The following is a 23723-nucleotide window of genomic DNA, read 5'->3' as shown; positions in this document are numbered from 1 at the left end:
CTGATACGTATTTTATTATGTAGTGATTTTACCTTCTCTCTCAATGGATATCCATTTCATTATCATACTGTTCTTAGCACAGAAAGAAAAAGAGAAAAAGAATGTAGAGTAAGGAGCAGAGATGCCCTCTTCCCTTTCTGATTAGTATGTTGTGGTAAATCTAAAACTTTACTCTCCATCGTACATATTGGAAGTGTAGCCTTGTTTGACTCTGGTGACGGCAGCCTAAAAGTAAATGTGATTGTCTTGAAATTATGAATCAGTAGATAGAAAAGAGAAATAAAACAGTAGGGAAAGTAAAGATAAAAGCCTGGAAAACAGGAAATATAACTTAAGAAATGTATAATGAGAAGGTATTTTTAAGGCATTCTTGTATTCTTACTAGGAGCCCGGTGGTACAGTGGTTAAGCATACAGCTACTAACAGGAAGGTCAGTGGTTCAAATCTACCAGCTGCTCTGCAGACAAAGATGTGGCAGTCTGCTTCCGTAAAGCCTAGGAAACCCTGTGGAGCAGTTCTAGTCTATCCTATAGGGTCTTTCTGAGTCAGAATCACTTGACAGCAACAGTTGTGTTTTGTTTTGTTTTGTTTTTTTTCTCCCAATACTCTTACACCAGAAAAAATTCCAGGTAAACATTTAAATTTAAAAAGTGAAACCATTTAAGTCTGTGAAAATAAAATAGGTAAATGTTTTTTTAATCTTGGAGCATGGAGACCTTTATGACCTAAATGTGACATAAATCTCAGAAATCATAATAAAAGGCAACAATTATACATGTAGAAATTGTTGAGATGGCATATGTTTTGTTATATATATTTTCACGACAATAAAAATTTTTTTAAAAATTAACCAATTTGTCCATATGAAAATTTAATAAGTAAGCTGTGTCAGAATACCCTCATTTTAAGTAAAATGATATAAGAAATTGAGAAATAGTGATTACAATATTCATTGTTTATTAATACCCTTAATAAACAAAGAGTTCAAGAACATCAATAATAGAAAGACAGATGTTGCAAAATAGGAAGGAAAAAAAAAAATAAGGCAATTCTAGAAAGGACAGCAAACAGCCAGTAAACGTAGGAAAAGCTGTTCAGCCTTACCACTAAATAAAATATGCAAATAACATAAATAACTTTCTGCCTGTTATTTTGCTATAAAGATTAAAAGTTTAACAATGCCAATTCTTGTGGAAACAGATATTCCAAAAAAACACTGCTAGAGGCATAAATTGGTACAACTTTTTTGAAGGAATTTATCCTAAGGAGAAATTTGTACATATGTCAAGGAAATTAACTGAGCTTTTTAACAGAGAAAAAAGTTGATGCATCCTAAATGCCCATTATTAGAGAATTGACTAAATAAACCATGGAAAACCAACTTTCTATGGTGAGAATTCAAGTGATTTTTACTTCTCTGGACTCGTCTATAATGATTAAATTTACAAGAAAATTATTATATTTATAATGAGGAAAGATAGTTTCTCACAACTTAAAAAAGGTTTTTAAATGGATGCTTGTGAAGAAGCCACTGGGGAAATTGGATTTTCAGATTGACTGGAATAAAGGCCAACAGATATTCAGGAGGTCTGGTAGTAGAATTTTCTGGTTTAGGTGATCTTAGTGGCTAGAGGAACCACCACTGGAGATCAAGAATACAGAAAGAAGAAGCGTGGTTGGAGGAAAAAGGTAGATATAATATGCTCAGTTCTGAATATAGTATATTAAGGAGCCACACAAATGGACATGTCCAGGAGGGAATAGAATATATACGTCTGCAGCTAAGGGAGATGTTTGGGCAGAGATATAGATTCAGTAGTCATCTGTAACTAAGCTATATTTGGAAGTCATACAAATCTTATTTTTTCTTCCCATCAAAGCCTGGAATATGAGTTTTTTGTTTTTCTTCTGAAACAAGATATCAAAAGAAGATTTAAAAAAAAAAAAAACTCAGCTTCCAGGAAAAGAATTTTCATAAAAGCCATTCACATGAATCTGCATGGGAGCAGGGAAGTCACCACCATGTCTGATCCAATTGATTCAGGATTGTGGCTGAATGTAGCTGGCATAGTGGTCAGTTTCCCCCTAGTAGTCCTCTGTGAGAGAAAAGACAGACTTGCCAGCTAGAAAAAAATTAGACCATCTGCAGTAAAGGAAGAAAAAAAATATTCTGAGCACTTGTGAGCCTCCCGAGGCATGGTTATATTATAGATTCAAGTCTGTTTGAGCTGTTCAAGATCATCTAATTCAACCCCCTCATTTTGCAGAGATGGAAACTGTAACAGAGAAGGAATAAAAGACTTTCCCAAAGGCACATAGCTATTTGTAATAGGACTGGCAGGTGTACAGTTCTATGAGAATTCCAACAAAAATCATTACAATTATAAAATAAAATTGGATAGTGGGTGGCAGATCACAGCTGAAACTTCAGGTGCCTGAGGTACCTCGTAGGCTATTCTCCTGCCTGTCAGTGGTATATAAAGAAATGATTGCACATCTACTCTACTTATTCTTTGCATTTGTATTTCTTTAAAAAATCATCTTAGGAACCACCGTAAATCCTGAGGTTACCACAAATGGCATATCTGGCTGTTCTGTACAGGAACAAACCTCAGCATCTAATAAGAACGGTCTAGTAATGTCTTCTGGTGGAGCTAATGCGTTCATTTGTAAGGAGTCTCACAGTGTTTTCATCTTATTCTTGAGTTGTGCTAACGTAGTGTGAGTCGGTGTAGGGGCACTGAGTGTAGAACTGGTGGACATTTCATGAGAAAATAAGCATTATAGCAGACCCACTGTTTTGAGAATCACTTACAGATGTCTGGAAACCCTGGTGGTATAGTGGTTAAATGCTAACGGCTCCTAACCAAAGGGTCAGCAGTTCGAATCCGCCAGGCGCTCCTTGGAAACTCTATGGGGCAGTTCTACTCTGTCCTATAGGGTCGTTATGAGTCGGAATCTACTCGACAGTACTGGGTTTGGTTTTTTTTTTTTGGTACAGATGCCTAAAATCAGAGCAATTAGGATAATTCCTTCTCTGCTTTCTAAACTGCCTCCATTCTGTCTCATCCAGGTACTTCTGCTGTCCCACCCCCTGCAATGTTAAATGACTTCGGATAGCTGTTTGAGTGAGAAGAAAGAGGGCAATACATTAAGGCTCAGCTAATATGGTTTACATAATAAAATTGTCAAAGAGCCCTTGGCTGAGTTTGCATAATCATCCCAACACTTTGTTTATAAATGAAGAAGGTGAAACGGTTGGTTAGATAATTTCTAGAGACCCCCTTTCTAGCTCTACAATATTTTATAATAGGATATCAGCACAGGTTCTTTCTCCTATCTCCCCCCCCCCTTAAATTTTATTTTACTCATTCTTTTATTAATACCTTTATAGATATTTAAATTTTTGGAATGGCTATAGCTCTGCTTCTTAAATATAAGGTGCATATCATTTCCATTTGATAGCAGTTTCTTACTTGTGAGTATAGATATATACATTTGATAGCAGTTTCTTACTTGTGAGTATAGATATATACATGTAAGAGAACAAAACATACAATTTCATGATACATGGAATGTATCACATTCACAGATATACATGTCTATGATATCTTTACATGCATATAGTCATTGTATGCACATATTCATTGAAGGCGAAACCTGGTGGTGCGATGGTTAAGATCCCAGGCTGCTAACCAAAAGGTCAGCAGTTCAAATTCACTAGCAGCTCCTTGGAAATCCTCTGGGGCAGTTCTACTCTGTCCTATAGGGTCGCTATCAGTCGAAATTGACTCGACGGCAACAGGTAGTCATTGAAGGAACGTAATAATATGGTGGCATTTGATTGTCATTTGTGAATAATAGTGGAAACCTAAGGCCTGAAGTGATTGCTGAATATCCGTATGTAATATTACATTCCAGGATCAGGAGAGAAACAAGACAATGGCTTTCATTCAGTGTGATTCAAACCAAATTATTTTATCTCTGACTTCTGAAATAACAAAGTTTTCTAGCCAGACGAATGTCCCTTCTGCCAAAAGTTAATTATAATTCCAATAATAAACCCAGTGCCGTCGAGTCGATTCCAACTCATAGCGACCCTATAGGACAGAGTAGAACTGCCCCATAGAGTTTTCAAGGAGTGCCTGGCGAATTCGAACTGCCAACCCTTTGATTAGCAGCCCCAGCACTTAACCACTATGCCACCAGGGTTTCCAATTCCAATAATATAATAATAATAATATTATTTCCAATAATACCACCTGTTTTATTGTTGACACCCTGATTGGGGCATTGTTGTGTGCCGACAGCAAGTCAGTTCTCACTCTTAGCGACCCTATAAGGCAGAGTAGAACTGCCCCATAGGGTTTCCAAGGCTGTAATCTTTACGGAAGCAGATTGCCACATCTTTCTCCCGCAGATGGGCTGGTGGGTTCAAACCACCGACCTTCCAGTTAGCAGCCGAACACTTAACCACTGTGCCACCAGGGCTCCTTGACCGGGGCATTAGGAAGCCTCAATTGCTGTTAGGTAGTTAATAGAGACTTTACCACCCCACCCCCCACCCCCAAACCACCTAATTCTAGTATCAGGCAGCATAGCTTAGTGACTGGAATAATGTAGGCGTTTAAGAAAGGTTAGGTGCTGATTTTATCATTGAATACATCAGCTATGTGCTGTGTCACCTTGAGCGCCTAGAGAAAAGAATTGTGTGAGGAGGGGCATCAGGCAGTGGTAAAGTAGCTTCTCCCATAAGTGTTTGTATTGGGACAGGTTGGTACTAATTTAATATATAGGCTGTTAGAGCTTTCCCCATACCTGTTTTCCTTATTTCAGATGTATATGTGTATACTGGATATATGTCAAGAAATGTGTTATATTTTAGATGTGAAAGGTAAGCTTTTCTGTGTAGAGCTACTAAATCCTGAGTATTTTTTTGATGCAGTGAATAAAAATGTCATTCACATATCTTAGCAGTAGGGACATCTTTGAAGAAAAGAACAGTGGTAACCAAAAAGCAAAAGACCATTAAACATTTCAAATAGCAGTCCTGATATTTGAATGACCTAATTCACTAAAGTAGACTTTTTTAAATCAATGTTTTGAGTCTTTTTATCCCTTCAGTTGGTACATAATAAAATACACTCAATGACATGGCTGTGTGTAATATCCCATGTGGTATTTGCAAGGAATGAAAAATTTAATCATATTTGTTAGAGGAAGCAGTTGCTTTTGTGTGCTGTATTGCTCTATGATGCTGTAATACAAGTGGTTCTCCACAGTGTGCAAAAGGAAGAGATCATTTTTCCCTGTTTAACTGTAGTATTGAATTCCCTAAATTCTGACAATTTCCACCTCTTTCTGTTAGGCTGTGGCGGTCCCCTCCATGTAAGGAGAGGGCGTGGTATTTAGCTTTGTGTCAACCCTAAGGATGATAAATGGGGGTGGTTGTTTTATTTCCCTTTCTTCTGTCTGTCTGTTTTTCTACTGTTATTCCCTTCTGTTTTTCCTCCCTTCTGAGATTTTATGTGTATAATATATAGTCACACACACACAAGCAAGCCAGACTGTGGCATGATATATGCTCCCTAATTCTCCAGATTTTTTGAGAGCCTGCTATAGGAAGTTATCCCCTAAGTGCCTTGGTTCTCTGCTAGGCTTCAACCTAGATTAGATATTCCTGTTGTGTTGCTTTCATAATCTTGCTAGATCCATTCCTATAGGTTCTTCGCCCTTCAGATATAAATAAAATAAAACACTTGATTGTTTTTTTTTTTAATGGAATCATCATAGTGGGAATGTCCTGTAAATATGACTGAAATTTTACCCTTTAAATGAAGAAATGCAATATTACATTAATCACCTACCCTCTTAAAAGAGAAAATTTACCAATTTTGATTTAATTGTATTTCATTGCTCAGAGTAAGTAATCATGAATAGTGATATTTCATGTGATTATCTTTTCCTTACCCCTGGAAAAAAAGAGAGATAATATTATGCTTTAGGGACTTAGTATTTCTTAGTAACACTTAGCCTACCATTGCATTGGGCAAATCTGTTGCAAAAGACCTCTTTAAAGTGTTGAAAAGCAAAGATATCACCTCTTAGACTAAGGTGCACCTGACCCAAGCTATGGTGTTTTCAGTTACCTCATATGTGGACAAAAGCTGGATGATGAATAAGGAAGACCGAAGAAAAATCAATGCCTTTGAATTGTGGTGTTGACGAAGAATATTGAATATACCGTGGCCTGCAAAAAGAACGAACAAATCTGTCTTAGAAGAAGTACAGCTGGAATAATCCTCAGAAGCAAGGATGGCAAGACTACGTCTCACATACTTTGGACATGTTATCAAGAGTCATCAGTCCGTGGAGTAGGACATCATGCTTGGTAAAGTAGAAGGTCAAAGAAAAAGAGGAAGACCCTCAAGGAGATGAATTAACACAGTGACTGCAATAGTTGGCTTAAGCATAACAACTGTCATGAAGATAGCACAGGGCCGGACGGTGTTTTGTGCTGTAGTACATAGGGTAGCTGGGAGTTGGAACTGACTCGATGGCACCTAACAGCAACAACATGCCATCCGTGGACTGGAGTCTTAACATATGTACATTAGAAATAACTTTGGGTTACCTTGTATTTTATTTCTGCCACTATATAAATGTTTTCAATAAAACATTTTAGATTGAATAATTCAAAAGATAGTATGGTGACTTATTTTTGGGCTTCATTTAATGATGTTAGAGTTGAAAGGGTTGTTAAAGATCTGATCTACCCTTCCGTTTTGTAATTTATTGCAAGTGAATTCCAGAAGGGTTAAATGTCTTGCCCCAAGAAGTTTTTTTAAACAGAGGATTATTACTGCTAAAATTTACTTAAGTGTTGAAGTATATTGTACGTATCATCATTACTTTTAGATTTTCATATAGTTCTTAGATCAAACAGCCTATAGAAGTCTTCTGGTTAAAAGTGGCAGATTGAATATAAGTACTTATATTCATTTCTTCCTGAAATATCCACAAATATAGCAACAAAGGGATTTTTTTTTTTAAAGGCAAAAATCTATAAAATAGAATAAGAGAGGAGACAACAGAACAAAATTTTTGAAGCTAAAAAACAGATTGACAAGAGGTAATGGACTGACTTAGCAGAAAGAGAAAGCCAGAACTTAAAATTGGCAGCCCAGACCATAGGACCCCAGGAAGGTCCATAGATAAGAGGCAACAAATAATTCCCAAAGTAGAGACTTGAGTGGAGCTGAAAGCAGGAGGATTGATTGAAAGACTTCATAAAAAGTAGAGATTGTTTCTGTCCAATTCTTGCAGAAGACTGATGATTGTCTTTCTGGAAAAATCAAGCCAGGACCCTGGACTTAGAGATGCAAATCCTTTTTATTATACCCCTCAGGGAGGAGACTGGAGGAGTCTTCTCTGGGGAAACTGACCAGTCCAAAAGAAACGATCTATGGATTCTTTGGGAATCTCCGAACAAAATAACCCTGTTAGACTACCCTGGCAAAGGCATGAGATGAAAGATAAGAACCTAGTATCGTTTTTATTTCTACATCTTGCCATGCCATGTGCAGTTCTGGCGTCCAGAGTAATACATTTTTTATACAGCAAACCATCTAAATATGAGCCAACTCTTTCTGATATTCAACAACAACCATCAGCAGCCTGTTTCAAACACTAGAGGGAAAACCACCGATGATGGAGTCATTGAGAGCTCTTGGGGTAGTTTTTTATCTCCCTCAATTTATCCCCTTTCAATTTCAATTTCCTTCTCTGTAAAAAGGAAAAAGTGTATATAAAATACTTAGGATGATGCCTGCCACATAAGAAGTACTCAACACGTCATCGTCATCATCATCATTCTCAGTCTCCATTAAATAAAGATTTTGCACAAGTTGCCCAGAGAAAAATAAGTTTTCCTTCAGTATGATTTTTTTAAAAAGATCTAAATACTCAGTAAAGGCAAACTCTTTTGTATTCTATTCCATTTTATAAATATTTATTCATTTATTCATTGCCATTACAGACCGGTGAAAATGTAATTAGTACAAGTATTACTAATAAATTAGACTTTATTATGGTGGCAGGGGATTGTGGAAAACCCCAGAGATGATCTGACGCCATGGTCACAATAGCAACACCTCACTCTATCTCTCTCATTTTTTTGAGCCTGTTTTAACATAGAATCCTAAAAGACAGTGGTTGTGTCCACTTTTTTTTTTTCAACGTGAGAAAAACTTCGTGATAAAGTATTTGTTTTTCATCGATATTCCATGGTAGCCCTTTGCATGTGGCTGCTATTGTCAGCTCTGACCAGGTTTCTGAAAAGCGTGATGGCTCCATTGGGGCTGGGGGCGGGAGTGGGAGCTTTCAAACTTAAACTCTTTTTGAATTACCTGCGGAGCCCTGGTTGGCATAGTGGTTAAGAGCTCAGCTGCTAACCAAAAGGTTCCAGCCACCTCTTGGAGACCCCCTGGGGAAGTTCTGCTCTGTCCCAGAGGGTCACTATGAGTCAGAAGATTTGACGGCAATGGGTTCTAATAGAAAAGTGATGAAGAAGGCAGGGAGGTTCTTGTCTGCTGTGGGGGAGCAAAGATCCCAGACAGGGTAGCGACAGTAGCAAGTGCTGGAGCTACCTTGGATAGGTGGGCATGTTTTGCACAGATGCCTGTTTCTTTCTTCTGAGACTCTGTTCCAAGCACAGTTCAGAGCCATGGGCAGTGCTTGGCAGCTGCTCTTTTGAGTGGTTCAGTTTATCTTCAGTAGGTGTTCGTGTTGTTGTTAGTTGCCATCTAGTCCTCTTCAACATGGTGACCCTGTGTATAACAGAACAAAGCATTGCCTGGTCCTGTGGCATCTTCATGATTGTTGATATGTTGGTATTTACTCTAGGCTGGTGGGCACTGGGCTGATGGAGAACTCAAAGTAGAAATGTAAACACTATTGTATTCTAACTACAGGTAGTCCTCGACTTACAATGTATTCAACTTACGATGAATGGGACTTAACGACCATTTGTTTTTTTATTTTTACATCTTATCGTCAGTAATACATACTACATACAATGTTGCAGCATGTAATTTGGCAATGCTATTCTCAGACGTTCAAAGGTCAAATTTATAAAGATACTGATAATAAATGACAGTAATAGTGAAAAAAAAAATATTCAACTTACATCAGAAGCAACTTACGACGGGGTCTTTGGAACAGAACCTTGTTTTAAGTTGAGGACTACCTGTATGTCTTGCTAAGGTTGTGAGTATCAACCAGTCCAAGGGCAGAAGAGCACTAATAGGTAAATTAACTCCTGATTGGGTCACCCCTGCCTCAACCTTTCTCTGTCATAAATAAGATGAGAAGTCCTGTTACTGGTCACCAGGCTGACTGGCACACCCCTGCACTGGTTGGCTTTGAGCCTTTGTGATTGTGAAAAGCCTCTTTCCTCCCCTGTTTTGCCTCTCAGGACCTTATTTGAGACTTCTGTTAGAGAAATGAGAAATCTGCGATTCTTCACCTTCATATTGATCTTGTCAGGCATGTACTGCACATTCGTACCCAGTGCTGTGCAAGTCACCTACCGGGGGATGGAAATTGTCATAAGAGCTCACAGTTCTTGAGCACTCACCATGTGCTAATCATTCTGCTAAACAGTTTACACACTTTAGCTCCTTAATCTTCTGTCTGCCCATAGTTGTACCATATGAGGCGGGTATAACTTTTACTCCCATTATACAGATTAGGATGCTGAGGTCTTAAGAGTCAGCTTCCTCGCTAGGAGCCCTGATACATGGCATAAACAATATACAAAACATTACTAATAATGCACAAACACCAGAAGACAAACTAGATAACTGGGAGCTCCTAAGAATCAAACACCTATGCTCATCCAAAGACTTCACCAAAAGAGTAAAAAGATTACCTACAGACTGGGAAAAAGTTTTCAGCTATGACATTTCTGATAAGCATCTGATCTGTAAAATCTACATGATACTGCAAAAACTCAACTACAAAAAGACAAATAACCCAATTAAAAAATGGGGAAAAGATATGAACAGGCACTTCATTAAAGAAGACATTCAAGTAGCTAACAGATACATGAGGAAAAGCTCACGATCATTAGCCATTAGAGAAATGCAAATCAAAACTACAGTGAGATTCTGTTTCATTCCAACAAGGCTGGCATTAATCCAAAAAACACAAAATAATAAATGTTGGAGAGGTTGTGGAGAGACTGGAACATTTATACACTGCTGGTGAGAATGTAAAATGGTACAACCACTTTGGAAATGGATTTGGTGCTTCCTTAAAAAGCTGGAAATAGAACTACCGTATGATCCAGCAGTGCCACTCCTTGAAATATATCCTAGAGAAATAAGAGCCTTTACACGAACAGATATATACACACCCACGTTCACTGCAGCACTGTTTACAACAGCAAAAAGATGGAAGCAACCAAGGTGCCCATCAGTGGATGAATGGATAAATAAATTATGGTATAGTCACACAATGGCATACTATGCATCAATAAAGAACAATGATGAATCTGTGAAACATTTTATAACATGGAGGAATCTGGAGGCATTATGCTGAGTGAAATTAGTTCATTGCAAAAGGATAAATATTATATGAGACCACTATTATAATAACTGGAGAAATAGTTTTAACGAGAAGAAAATATTCTTTGATGGTTACAAGAGTGGGGAGGGAGGGAGATAGTAGACAAGAACTATTTTAGGTGAAGGGAAAGACAACACACAATACAGGAGAGGTCAGCACAACTGGATTAAACCAAAAGCAAAGACATTTCCTGAATATACTGAACGCTTCCAAGGCCAGCATAGCAGGAGTGGGGGTTTGGGGACCATGGTTTCAGGGGACATCCAGGTCAATTGGCATAATAAAATCTATTAAGAAAACATTCTGCATCCCACTTTGGAGAGTGGTGTCTGGGGTCTTAAATGCTAGCAAGCGGCCATCTAAGATGCATCAATTGGTCTCAGTCTACCTGGAGCAGAGAAGAATGAAGAACACAGAAGACACAAGGTAATTATGAGCCCAAGAGACAGAAAGGGCCACATAAACCAGAGACTACATCAGCCTGAGACCAGAAGAACTAGATGGTTCCCAGCTGTAACTGATGACTACCCTAACAGGGAACACAACAGAGAACCCCTGAGGAAGCAGGAGAGCAGTGTGGGATGCAGACCTCAAATTCTCATAAAAAGACCAGACTTAATGGTCTGACTGAGACTAGAAGGACCCCGGAGGTCATGGTGCCCAGACCTTCTGTTAGCCCAAGACAGGAACCATTCCCAAAGCCAACTCTTCAGACAGGGATTGGACTGGACTATGGGACAGAAAATGATGCTGATGAGGAGTGAGCTTCTCAGATCAAGTAGGCACATGAGACTATGTGGGCAGCTCCTGCATGGAGGGGAGATGAGAGGGCAGAGGAGGTCAGAAGCTGGCTGATTGGACACGAAAATAGTGAGTGGAGATAAAGAGCATGCTGTCTCATTAGGTGGAGAGCAACTAGGAGTATATAGCAAGGTGTGTATAAATTCTTGTATGAGAGACTGTCTTGATTTGTAAACTTTCACTTAAAGCACAATAAAAATTATTTAAAAAAAAATTTTTTTTTTAAGTTTCCTGAGGTTCCAAAGTGGGAACAGTTCTCTCTGATGCCAAATTTTGTATCTTTACTACTTCTATGCTACCAAAGACAGTTACACCACAGGCCTGAGCCTTAGGAAAGAGACACACTTAAAGCAATTAGTAAACAATACCAGACAGAACATCATCATCATCCAGTGCTAAATCAAGCCAACCGTAATAGTAGTAGTATTATTTATATACATGCTTAGTTCCAGAAGGGATTAAAAGCTGTCAGAACACTTACCTAATTCTCATTTGACGTTCATAGAAGCCTAGTGAGTAAGGCATTATCACCTCTATAGATGACAAAACTGATTCTCGGGGCAAGTGACCTCAGCAAGTCAGCAGTGAGTCAGAGCTGGGTTCTAATCAAACTTAGAGCAGCAATCAAGATTGCTTTATGCAGGATTTTTCTGGTGGCAGTGCTGGTTAGAGGTAGCATCCAATCCTCCCTTATGTCAGGTGGGGCCACAGTGGTTTTGTTCCTCCTGACTCTGTGGAAGCATACATTACTGGAGTTTGGCTCAGTGTCTGCCAGACAGACCCTTAAATGCAGGTAAGAAAAAAAAAATTTTTTTTTAAAAAGACAAACCAGCTGCCATTGAGTTGACTCTGACTCATGGTGACCCCATGTGTGTCACAGTAGAGCTATGTATGCTCCATAGGGTTTTTAATGGCTGGTTTTTCAGAAGTAGATCACCGAGCCTTTGTTTTGAGGCACCTGTGGGTGGACTCAGACCACCAGACTTGCAAAGTAGTAGTCAAGCGCTTAACCATTTGTGCTACCTGGGAAATCCGTGTACCTTAAAAGCTATAAGTGCTGTTTATGTAATTTGGAGCTGAGTTAATGGCCATAGAAGTTACACAATGAAAACTGAAAATGGAACCAGCATTTAGACCGGCAAGTTGCCAAAAAATAGGAACTGTATGCCACTTTAACGTACTCAAAACTGGGCACATCTCTAGGTAATAAAGTATAAAGACTTGCATGGGAATGATGGACACCAGCGTTCCTTCTCTGGGAAGGAGGTAAAGGAGCATAGCACTTTATATCTGTAACATTTTATTAAAAAAAAAAAGTCTGAAGAAACAAAGACTGGTAAGGATTATTGAGAAGAGGAGAAGAGAAAAGCTGGATTCATTTTTCTTTTGAGAGCCACCTGAAAATATTTTAGCACCGGGGTGTATGAAATAATGTTATATAAATGAGGAATTGCATATGATGCTTATGAATTAACTTGCTAAGCTTCTTGTAGATGTTCGAAAAATACATATTTTTTTTTTATTATCCCAGTCTAACCTCATACAAGACAAGGCGTAAATTTGGTTCATCTTTATAACCTGTGTCCAGTGTAGCATCTTGTCTCATAGTAGGTTGATGAATGATCTGATGCAGAAGAGAGCCGCTTTGTCCTCACCAGATGCTCCATTCTATTTTAATAAGTGATTCCATATAGGTACAGAAGTGGAACTATTCTTTCTCTAGTTTCTTTAACATTCAGCTTTTCTTTAATGGTATTCTATTAACAAACAAACCAAACCAGCTCCCTTGCTTGTTTGCCTAAAGTTAGCAAAGGGAACATCTTACCTGTTCCGTTAAGACTGCATTCATTGTAGCCGTCATGTCCATGTGGACAGTCTACATGCTACCACCTTTGAAATCCCACTTAATGTGCACTCAGAAAGGATGAGCTCCTGCCGCTTCCAGCTCACTGGCTGCAAGTGTCCGGCATACGAGCTAATGATGTTTAGGAAGCTAGGGAAGCAAAGTTAGTTTCATAGCGAGTTTCTTTCTCCTCTCCCACACAGCGCAGCTGTGATCTGCCACGCGATCGATAGCCTTAGCCCTTTTTAAGGTACAGGAGATGCTTCTCTGCGTCTCTGGATCACAGTGGCAAACAATGGGGACCTCTGCAATGGTATTTCACCTCCTTGGTGTTCGAACTTCGTCACTTAAGCCTGTCTGGAATCTAGTTAACTATTATTCATCAAAGCTTTTTTTTTTTTTTAAATAGTAGAAGTGGGAGGCGTGTAGAACCAGAGAGGAAAGACACTTTGCCAAGGACCTCTGTCTCCTTCCCCTTATGACTCATGCTTAGAAAAGCAGAGGGACTTTGGAAAGCTGCCTGCAGTCACAGGAGGCAGCTCTCCTGGCACTTGGAGACATTTTTAAAATTTTCTCAGGCAATAAAAGATGTTTTTCAAATTGTTCATTCCCTCCTTCTGGGCCAGCCTAAGAGCTTTTGTTTAGCTGAAGCATGGCAGTTTTAGGGAAGCTTTGCCAGCAAGAACAGATGACCCCAGACCTTTGTATTTGGTTGAGCTGTAAAGAAATAGCTCTTCACTGTTCAAAAATTTGTAATCATTCCTTGTTATGATTATTATCATATTAAAAGGAATTGTCTCTGGGCCCTAAGCCTTTTTACAATGTGAAGCTCATATTTGGTTATTCTTAAGAGTTTTCTTAGCATATATAATAGAAGTTGTTATCATTCCCACTTGAAATTGTAGTTGCCAGCATTCAGTCCCCATAATCTCTTGGTTTTAGGGAAGTGAGTGGCTTGTGAAATATACAATAGAGTCAGCTGTGCCCTGAGTGGCAATTTATTTATATTTGATTTACTGTTCATTTATTTGTATCACTGCCGTTTTATTGGGAGCTGCTCTGGGTTAATAGAAACTTGTAAATGACTGATGTTTTAATGAATGGATTTAGGCTTATTATTCTTTACAGTCATTACACTTATAGGAGCCATAGTGGCCCAGTGATTAAAGCAATCATCTGCTAGCTGAAAGGTTGGCGGTTTGAAACCACCAGTGGCTGCATGGTAGAAAGATGTGACAGTCTGCTTCCATAGAGATTTACAGCCTTGGAAATCCCATGGGGTCACTACTAGTCGGAATCGATTTTTGAGGGCAGTGGGTATTCTTTACAGTCATTACACTTAAGTGCTAGCAGGGGCCTCAAGAGTCTAGCCTAAGCCAGAGTTCAGATGTATTTTTTTTGGCCCAGATAGTGTGTGTTTTCAAAAATATAACAAGGTTGCCACTTTGCTTGCTTTGCACCTTTTGTCTTACATGATTTTTCATGCATTTCTAGTAACTGAATGGCTTCTGTAAACATTTGAGTTTGTGGTCCAGATAAGCCTCCCTCTGCAGTTTACAGCTGAAGGAACTGAAACCCTGAAGGTTTGAGTGACTTTTCAAAGTCAAACAGCTAATTCAGGTCAATTTCAGAACTATTTCACAGCCTAGGTATTCTTCTCTGGATTCTGTTTCTAAATTTAGAAGACGTGTCTATTTTTTGGTATGTTAGAGACCTTTTTAGAGACCATTGTGAAACTACAGAGGAACTACAGAGGTGCTTTCTCAAGACATTTTACAAATAAAAGATTGGAGAAGCAGTGGTGGGATAAGGAGCTTAGTTTAGGTCCTGTAGCTAACTGTGCTTATCATGGGTAAATCGTTTCATCTCACTGGACATCAGATTCCTCATCTCACTACACTTCAGATTCCTCATCTCAACAATTTCACATCACCTAGTGCAGGGCTTAGTAAGTAATAGGTTCTCAATAAATAGTTCAATGAACAGTGGATGTTGAAGCTCCCTACAGCACTAAATTATAGATTCAGTAATTCCGTATAAACTTTTCTTGTTTTCTCTACCCTCAGTTTATTTGGCCTATATGGCTTTCAAAGGCTCTTCCAATCCTGAAAGGAGTCTAAAATTTTTTTATTTAAAACTCATTAGGTGAATTTTTTGAACCATGGACTTTGTCTTCTGTCGTCGTCATTTTAGTTTCACTCTCCTATCAGCTTTTCTGTCCCTGAACTTAATGCACTGCGCAGGAAGGAGCCGAGTAGGGAGAACAAGTGAGGAGAAGGTGGCTTTCCAGAATTACCACATATCATTCCAATTCCTCTGCCATTTTTGGTCTCTTGTCTTGTTCAAAAAAGGTAGCATTCCCTCTTGGCTTCAACTCTGTTTATAATAGGCAGGATCATATTTCAAAACCAACAGTGGATTACTATTTTAAATTTAAATAACCCATTGCCCTCCATTTGATTCAGACTCATAGCGAACCCTATAGGACAGAGCAGAACTGCCCCATAGGATTTCCAAAGCTGAAATCTTTATGGAAACAGATTGCCACATCTTTCTCCCATGAAACGGCTGGTTGGTTCAAACTGCTGATTGGTTAGCAGCCAGGCATTTAATCATTGCACCATCACCACCCCCCAAAAAAACACCAAACTTGTTACTGTTGAGTCGATTCCAACTCATAGGGACCCTATAGGACATAGTAGAACTGTCCCATAGGGTTTCCAAGAAGCAGCTGGTAGATTTGAACTGCTGACCTTTTGGTTAGCAGCTGTAGCTCTTAAGGACTGCGCCACCAGGGCTCCTTAAATATAAACAACACCCATGGATTTCAGCGTACATTATTGGTATTTATACAGTCTTAGGAGGCCTACTCACTGTTGCCAAATCATCAAGCACCTAGTATTGTAGGACACAAAATGAAAGAAAGTTTGTCCTTTGTCTTATAAGAGCTTAAAGACTTGTCAGTAGAGTTACAGAAATGGAAATTGGCTACATACTTGGGCTGTCGAACTGGAAATAACTAGTCTTACCTTGTGGTATAAACAGAGAATTCTTAGGGACTCAGCTTTTTCATGCAACAGAATCAGAATGTTAAAAGCATTGAGATGCTTTTATCTAAAAAAGAATCTGACTCTTAAGAAATCCAGATTACGACTAGTTTCTCTTTCCTCGGAAACACCCGTAAAGAAATCCATAGTCTCACGCACAAACACAAAAATCTGCTCAACACTGGCCTCACTCTTCCTTGCGTATATCCTGATGCGCCTCATCCCCCAGGCCAGGCGTCTTTGCCTACACATTGCCTTAGTGGCAGACCTAATCCTGACAACTTTACTAAGCCTGGAACGGTCCAGAATTCTGATTTCTGTTCCTTCAATTTTCCTCCTTTTTTTTTTGCTTTCTCCTCTTTACCTTCCTCAGAATAATTCAGGTGTTCAGCCTACCAGTGGTTAATTAATATATGCGATTTTCCTGTCTTAGTCATTGTATTATTCATGATTTTGCAGAAGTTTTATCTGAAGCTCCTAACCAAAGCTCTAGAAGACATCAGGAAAGGTTTTCATTTTTTTTAAAACTGGCTCGTTCATTGCTCATAGGTTTCCTGCTCAAAACCACAAGATAGTTCCCTTATCTTGATTCATACCAAATGAGTTCCCACAACTTTATATGCTTTTATAAATAAGACTGGTTCCAAGATCCAATTTTCCTCAACTTTCCACTGTTCCTAGCCAAAGACCTTTCTCTTTAGCCCAGTTTTGGCCTTCAGTGACTGACTGCCTCCCAGTCATGCAGCTGACCCCTAAGCCAGTGTGTGCCCAGCTTTAAGTGAGTGGAGAAGCCCCACCTGGTGCTTCTGGCTTGAGTTCATCAGTGGGTCAGCTTTTGGCCACAAAGACAGCTATCTTCTGCTTGAGGAACATCACAAAAAAGGTACCTCTGCATCTGTGTAAATAATTTTTTTTTCTTCTCCCATTCTTCCTGCAAATAATCCTCCCCTGGCTATGCACATACAGTCTCCTTCCCTTGGGGGCTGATAAAAACAGGTTCAGGCTTCATGCAAAGAATCACTGGCTTCATTCTGACTGACTCCTTATCTTTACATAACCCTGAAAGTGAGAGAGAGAGAGAGCACGCATGTGTTCAGTAGAGCACAGAGTCCATTTATAGGTGTTTTTCTTTCTGTATCAGAAAGGGAGAGGTGTCATCTTTAGATAGTTTGGAGTTACAGGAACTGGGTAAACTTGCAGGGCTAGAATATGGATCACTGTGCCTGGCTCACGGTAGCTACTCAGTAAATACTTATTACATGAATGAGTAAGAAATACGTCTCCGAGATTGAGAGAGGCAGAGCTGGCAAAACAGCAGCCAGGCCAGAGAGAAGGGAGAGAGAAAATAACTTGGTGACATATGACCTACTTCTGATTGCTTCTGTTCTGTGAAAAGACATGGACATTAGAGTATCTCTCCTGGAGGAGCTTTCTCATACGTCATATTTATACCAGTGTGTTAACCAGGTGAAATGCTAATGACCTCATTTTTAAGCCCTGTGTCTGACAAATTCAGACTTTGATATCTAACAGGTCCTTCTGTTATCCATCTTCATTTCAAAAAATGTGTTATTATGCTGCATTTATTTAGCACTTCACATTTTCAAAATTCTATGCCTGTGTTATTCTTTACCAAAAACCCACTTACTTATCACCCTTTTTAGAATGGCAGGCAGCGATAGCAGAAGGTGAAATGACTGTATGAAGGACTCAGAGGAAACTACTTGCAAACTGAGTTTTAATTTTTTCAAATTCTTTTTGGAAATTGAAAGGATATGCATTATAAACCAACCAGCAGATAGAAAGTATGGTTTTATTATCTTATTTGTTTTTCTTCTTATAAAATTAGTAACTCTGAGGCCAGAAAGGGACCCAAGGAGGTTAGCTATATGAAATTTCCTTAAATGGACCCCCAAAACCTGAAGAGGTTGACTACAAAGGGACATTAAGGAATTCTCAGGGGTGATGGAACTGTTCTTATATCCTGATCATGGTAGTGTTTAAACAACTAAATGTGTTTGTCAAAGCTCAAAAACTATACACTGAAAAATGATTTTTTCTCTGCATACATTATATCTCAATAAACCTGACTTGAAAAGGTTGTTTTTTTTTTTTTTAATCTGCTTTGTGGAATAGATAGTGAATTCACTGGAAATGTTCAAGCTGGGACTCGTTCACCCTGTGCCAGGGATAGGAAGTGTTGGAGGGGGTCTTTGCATATGGTACCTTACTTAGTGCGGGCTTAGTATATATTTATGAAAATTAGCTGAAATTCTTCTTTAAGAATCTGTGCTCTCAAGCAGGAAAGAGATTTGGGGGGGGCAGTCCTTTTTATTTATATTTTTATCGTGCTTTAGATGAAGGTTTTTAGAGCAAATTAGCTTCTCATTAAACAGTTAATACACATTTTGTTTTGTGACATTGGCTGCCAACCCCTCAACATGTCAACACTCTCTCCTTCTCACCCTTGAATTCCCCATTTCCATTTGTTCAGCTTTCCTGTCCCCTCCTGCCTTCTTGCCCTTCCCCTGGGGCTGCTGTGCCCATTTAGTTTCATACACATGGTTGAGCTAAATGTATTATTGTTTGTTTTATGGGCCTATCTAATCTTTGGTTGAAGGGTGAACCTCAGGAGTGACTTCAGTACTAAGTTAAAAGGGTGTCCAGGTGCCATATGCTCAGGGTTTATCCAGTCTCTGTCATACCAGTAAGTCTCATCTTTTTATGTGAGTTAGAATTTTGTTCTACATTTTTCTCCAGCTCTGCCTGGGACCTCTATTGTGATCCCTTTCGAAACAGTCGGCGGTGGTAGCCCAGCATCATCTAGTTGTGCTGGACTCAGTTTGGTGGAGGCTGTGGTAGTTGTGGACCATTAGTCCTTTGGACTAATCTTTCCCTTGTGTCTTTGGTTTTCTTCATTCTCCCTTGCTCCAGATGGGGTGGGACCAGTGGAACATCTTAGATGGCCGCTCGTAAACTTTTAAGACCCCAGATGCTACTCACCAAAGTAGGATGTGGAATATTTTCTTTATAAACTGTGTTATGCCAATTGAGCTGGTCCCTAGCCCCCAACCCAGTAATTTGGTCTCTCAGGGAGGAAAGAGGTTTTAATTTCTCTAATTAATCACTGTTGTAACTTTAAATAGTGAAAAATGCCATTTTTATTTTGGGCAACTCATCAGTCAAGATCTATTTCTACAACACTGGCATTTTTATTATCAATTCCTATATTAGACTCTAGGAGCTCTGGTGGCTCAGTGGTTAAGTGCTTGGCTGCTAATCAGAAGGTTGGCAGTTTGAACCCACCAGCCCCTCCTCAGGAGAAAGATGTGTCAGTCTGCTTCCTTAAAGATTTACAGCCTTGGAAACCCTATCAGGCAGTTCTACCCTGTCCTATAGAATTGCTGAGTCATAATCGACTCGATGGCAGTGGATTATGCCCTTTTTGTGGTTCAGATTAGGATTCTTTAAGGTGATTCTAGATTCCTTTGGGACAGTTGGTGGTTGTGGTGGCTGCTGTCAAGTCAGTTCTTTCTCATGGCGGCCCCATGTGTGCAGAGTAGAACTGCATGCCATAGGGTTTTAAAGGCTGTGACCTTTCAGAAGCAGATCTCCAGGCCTGTCTTCCAAGGTGCCTCTGGATGGGTTCGAGCCACCAACCTTTCAGCTAGTAGTCAAGCGCTTCACCGTTTGTCCTACCCAGGGACTCCTCTGCCCTCTTTTTTAATTAAACATTTGGCAAAAATATATTCATTACAGAATTATCAAATTTTTATTTGTGGGAGTTGGGGGCAACTAATAATTGATAAAAGAAGAGTTTCCATCAGGAATCAAAGTGGATAGCAGTGATTGAATCAGATTGTTCTTTTTAAATAGTCACGTGACTCCCTTTTACTCTTTGATTCTGGTTTAGGGAAACTCTCAACCATTTTGATAATTGCAGACTTTGCTTCATTGATAAGATGACCAGTCCACACTACAAGCTTTAAAGCCAGTGTGGCTTCCTTCCTTCCCTTTATCCTCACCCAGCTCCGTATCTATCCAGCCAAGCAGCTGAGTTTTCCATCTGGAAAGCCTGTTGCCATAGGATACAGAATTCACGAGGGAGCGAGGAAAGCACATGTGTATGTTTAAGACTGGTGGCTCTCATAATCAGATAAACGTTGTGGAAAGCTTGCTCACTCATATGGAAGAGCCAGTGTTGCAGCTAAATGGTGGAGCCCCTGGGCTCTAGGCTCTGGCATATGAACGTTAGTCCTGCTCAGCCTGGAGCAGTGTTATTTGTGATATTGAAAGAGCTGATGAGCACTGGCACTTGTGCTTTTCAACCATAATAGAGCCTTTACTTGAATCCTCCTTCCTCTCCCACCCCCACCCCCACGCCCTCTTTATTTTTTGAAATGAGTTGGTCGCAAATAACAAGTCACAGCCTCTGGTGTTTTGTTTTTTTTTTCACTCTTAATTTCTTTTATATAACCTCCCCTCCCTTCTAAGAAATCTCTAAGGTTTCCAAGACTGTTGTCCCTGGGTCAGTTTTGCAGCCTTTGATTCTGTTTTCCTTCCTTCCCTGTGACATCAGTCTTGAATGAGCAACAGGGGAATATGCTGAAGAGTCCTGAATATGGCCTGATTTTTGAGGAGAGGAAGCTTCTCAGTTCCTGCCATTGGTTTGGCCATGATTTGGCTTCCTAGGCTAGTTCTGTCTTCACCTGGACACCCTATTCAGCACTGTGGACAGAGATCTCTTCAGCCAGGGGATACTGACTTTTAGAACTAGAGCTGGAGTTTGAGAGCACACTTCTTCACCTCCTGCTTCTCTTTTGTGTGTGCCTCCTTCCTCCAAGAAATGCACATGTCCTTAGATTGTTGTAAGTTTATTCATATTTGATAAAATAGAAGCTCAGAACATCTCTTCCCTTCATGAGCACAAGCATTGTTAGGTTATTTGAGATTCATTTGTTTATCTTGTCCACACTCACAAGGTTTGCCTAACTTGGCAGCCTGCTGGCCTGGGCAATAATAAAGCTTCTGTTGAGGTGAACAAACAGCTGATGGCATGGAGCACAGAGGGGACTCCTACAGTGGCCGTCTGTAATCTGCCAGGCTGGTGGTCAGAGCAGATGAGAACAAAGCCAGTCTGTTTGCAGGCAAATTGGAAAATCAATGTGTTGGTTGTGCTCTTGCCTATTTGCCTTTCTTCTGGCTGAAAGGGAGAATACTTGTCCAGCAGTCCTCAGAATCATTCCAGGCAAGTGCCCCTTCCGGGGACTTACCTGCCTGTCCTGTCACTGCTGGTAGTTCTGAAAAGGGCCCAAGTTCTTCCTGAACTGCTTATAAAGTCGTTGTCAAAGAAATTCTCAAACTCTCCATCCAAAATTGAGCCCTACTACCCCGATATTGTGTGTTGCTTATATTCTGGGTGACGACTCACACAGGTTGAGTGCTGATTTCCCTTTGTAACACTGATGGGGCCTTAGATGGGACTTCATTTGCTGCTCCACTGGGAAATGCAGGAATTGCACTTCAGGCAGCATATTTCATAAGGTGTGTGTGAGGCTTTTACTGTTCTTCCTAAATCTACTCAATGTTGTCACTTGAAAATGCCCTAGACATGGTTGTGTGTCTGGGTATGAGGTCTTAGAGAGCAGGGATCATACCAGGTAGCCCTGTTCCAGAGTGGGAGAGGGACGAGATTTATTAAAAGCCTCCATCTTGAGCCTGTTGACAAATTTCTCAAAAGGGGAGTGTGCGGAGATGATTATATTAGATGTGTAAAGTCTTAAGTAACTTTCCCTTTAGGCTCCTGAGGAATAAAGTCTGAGAAGGGAAGACTTTAAAAAGGAAAGACTTTTCTGTTCCTTGTTGTGTTGAAGTTAGACTCAAAAGGTTAGCAAATGACTTTAAGCAAATTTTAATTTGAGCTTTGAAAGTCTACAGCTAAGTTGTCTCTATCAATTCTTGTTCCAAGCCTGAAAACAATCTGCTGGTCATGAATAAGAGAAAAGAATGTTTGGTAGGGTATGGTCATGATGCTCTTATTTTAATGTCCATCGAAAAGACAAGCTCTAATGTTAGTGGTCATTAGAGACATCCTAAAGCAGAGGATTAGGTTTCAGATGAGGGCTAGGTTTTAAATGATTATAGGTAAAGAAAGTAATTGCCATTTTTTTATTTTGTTTGCTTGCTTCCTTGTTTTTTGGTTTTTTAATGTTTTGTTCTTTAGAAAAAAATGGACTAAACCTAGCAACCATTACAACTAGAAAAACCTCTAGCATCTAGGAGTCCCCCTTTTGTATCTTTAGCATTTATCATATCCTACCTTGTATTATTGTTAAACTATTTCTATATGTATATTTTGTGATGAGAGTACAAATGCCCCAGAGATTCTTCAGATATACCACAGATGTTAACAAAATGATGAGTAGGTAATACCATTTAATAAATGTGTTGACTGAAGCTTTTTTATTTACTAAATATTGACTGTAGGCCACGAGTAATGCCATGACAGGCACTACTTACCAGGGAGCATACAGGCTAAAGAGGAAGCATCACCACCATTTTCATTTTTTGGACTGGTATTCCACTTGACTTTTTTCTTTGAAAAGATAAAATTAACTTTTATTTGGCCTTAAAACTTTTAAATCTCCTATTTTTAAGAGTAACAGGAGAAGAGCTCGAGTAGCTTAACTATTGATTTGAAAACGTGAGGAAAAACATGAGATACTAGACAGTCTGTTTTGTTTAATCTCTGTGAGAAGACTTATTAGGTCTGGTATCTAGGGCACCTGTACAGTGCCTTTCTCTGGCCAGCTCACTCTCATCCTGAACATAATTTGACATCTTCCTATCTTTCTGCTTATAAAGGGGTGAATTCTGAGCAGAAAAATTGAGCGAAAGTTTATAGCCAAACCTAAGATACTCCAAAGAATGGGGAGAGCTAGATGGCCATATCTTATTTTTGCAAAATCTCTCACCAGAGCACTAATAAATAGCCTAAATTAATACTGCTTCTCACTTCCTCTCCTTTTCTTGGCTTCTGCTTTGGCAGGGAACCTATTCAGCAGGAAACTATCCCAACAGCAGGTAGCAGGAAATAGCAGGTGGCAGACTGAATTAATCAGCCTCCAAAATACACTAATATTAGCCTGTACCCTTGACTCTCAGATAAAGCACAGAATCTCTTAGCGCCATGTTTTTTTGTTTTGTTTTGTTTTTTCTTACCCTTTTTTTTGGTAAGAAAATAGTTCAATTTTAATGGGGCCCAGAAATTGACCTGTTTCCTGAATGGTTAAAGAAAACTTGAGGACTTCAGCTGACATGAGACCATATATGAAGATCTGCCCTAATTGAAACAGATACCAAAAAAGAGGGATCACAAACCCTCCCCACAGCTTGTTTGAGCT

General features: G+C 39.5%; 1 protein-coding gene across 1 annotated transcript in view; it reads left to right on the top strand.

Annotated features, from left to right (window-relative positions):
* Positions 1–23723, top strand: part of MRPS27 (mitochondrial ribosomal protein S27) — a 96083-nt gene that overhangs the window by 53807 nt on the left and 18553 nt on the right. The gene's annotated exons all lie outside the window — the stretch shown is intronic.

This window comes from Elephas maximus, chromosome 2 (genome assembly GCF_024166365.1).
Source record: "Elephas maximus indicus isolate mEleMax1 chromosome 2, mEleMax1 primary haplotype, whole genome shotgun sequence".
NCBI classification, from domain to species: Eukaryota; Metazoa; Chordata; class Mammalia; order Proboscidea; family Elephantidae; genus Elephas; species Elephas maximus.
Note: the sequence above shows the minus strand (reverse complement) of the source record. Positions and strands in the feature narration are given on the sequence as shown.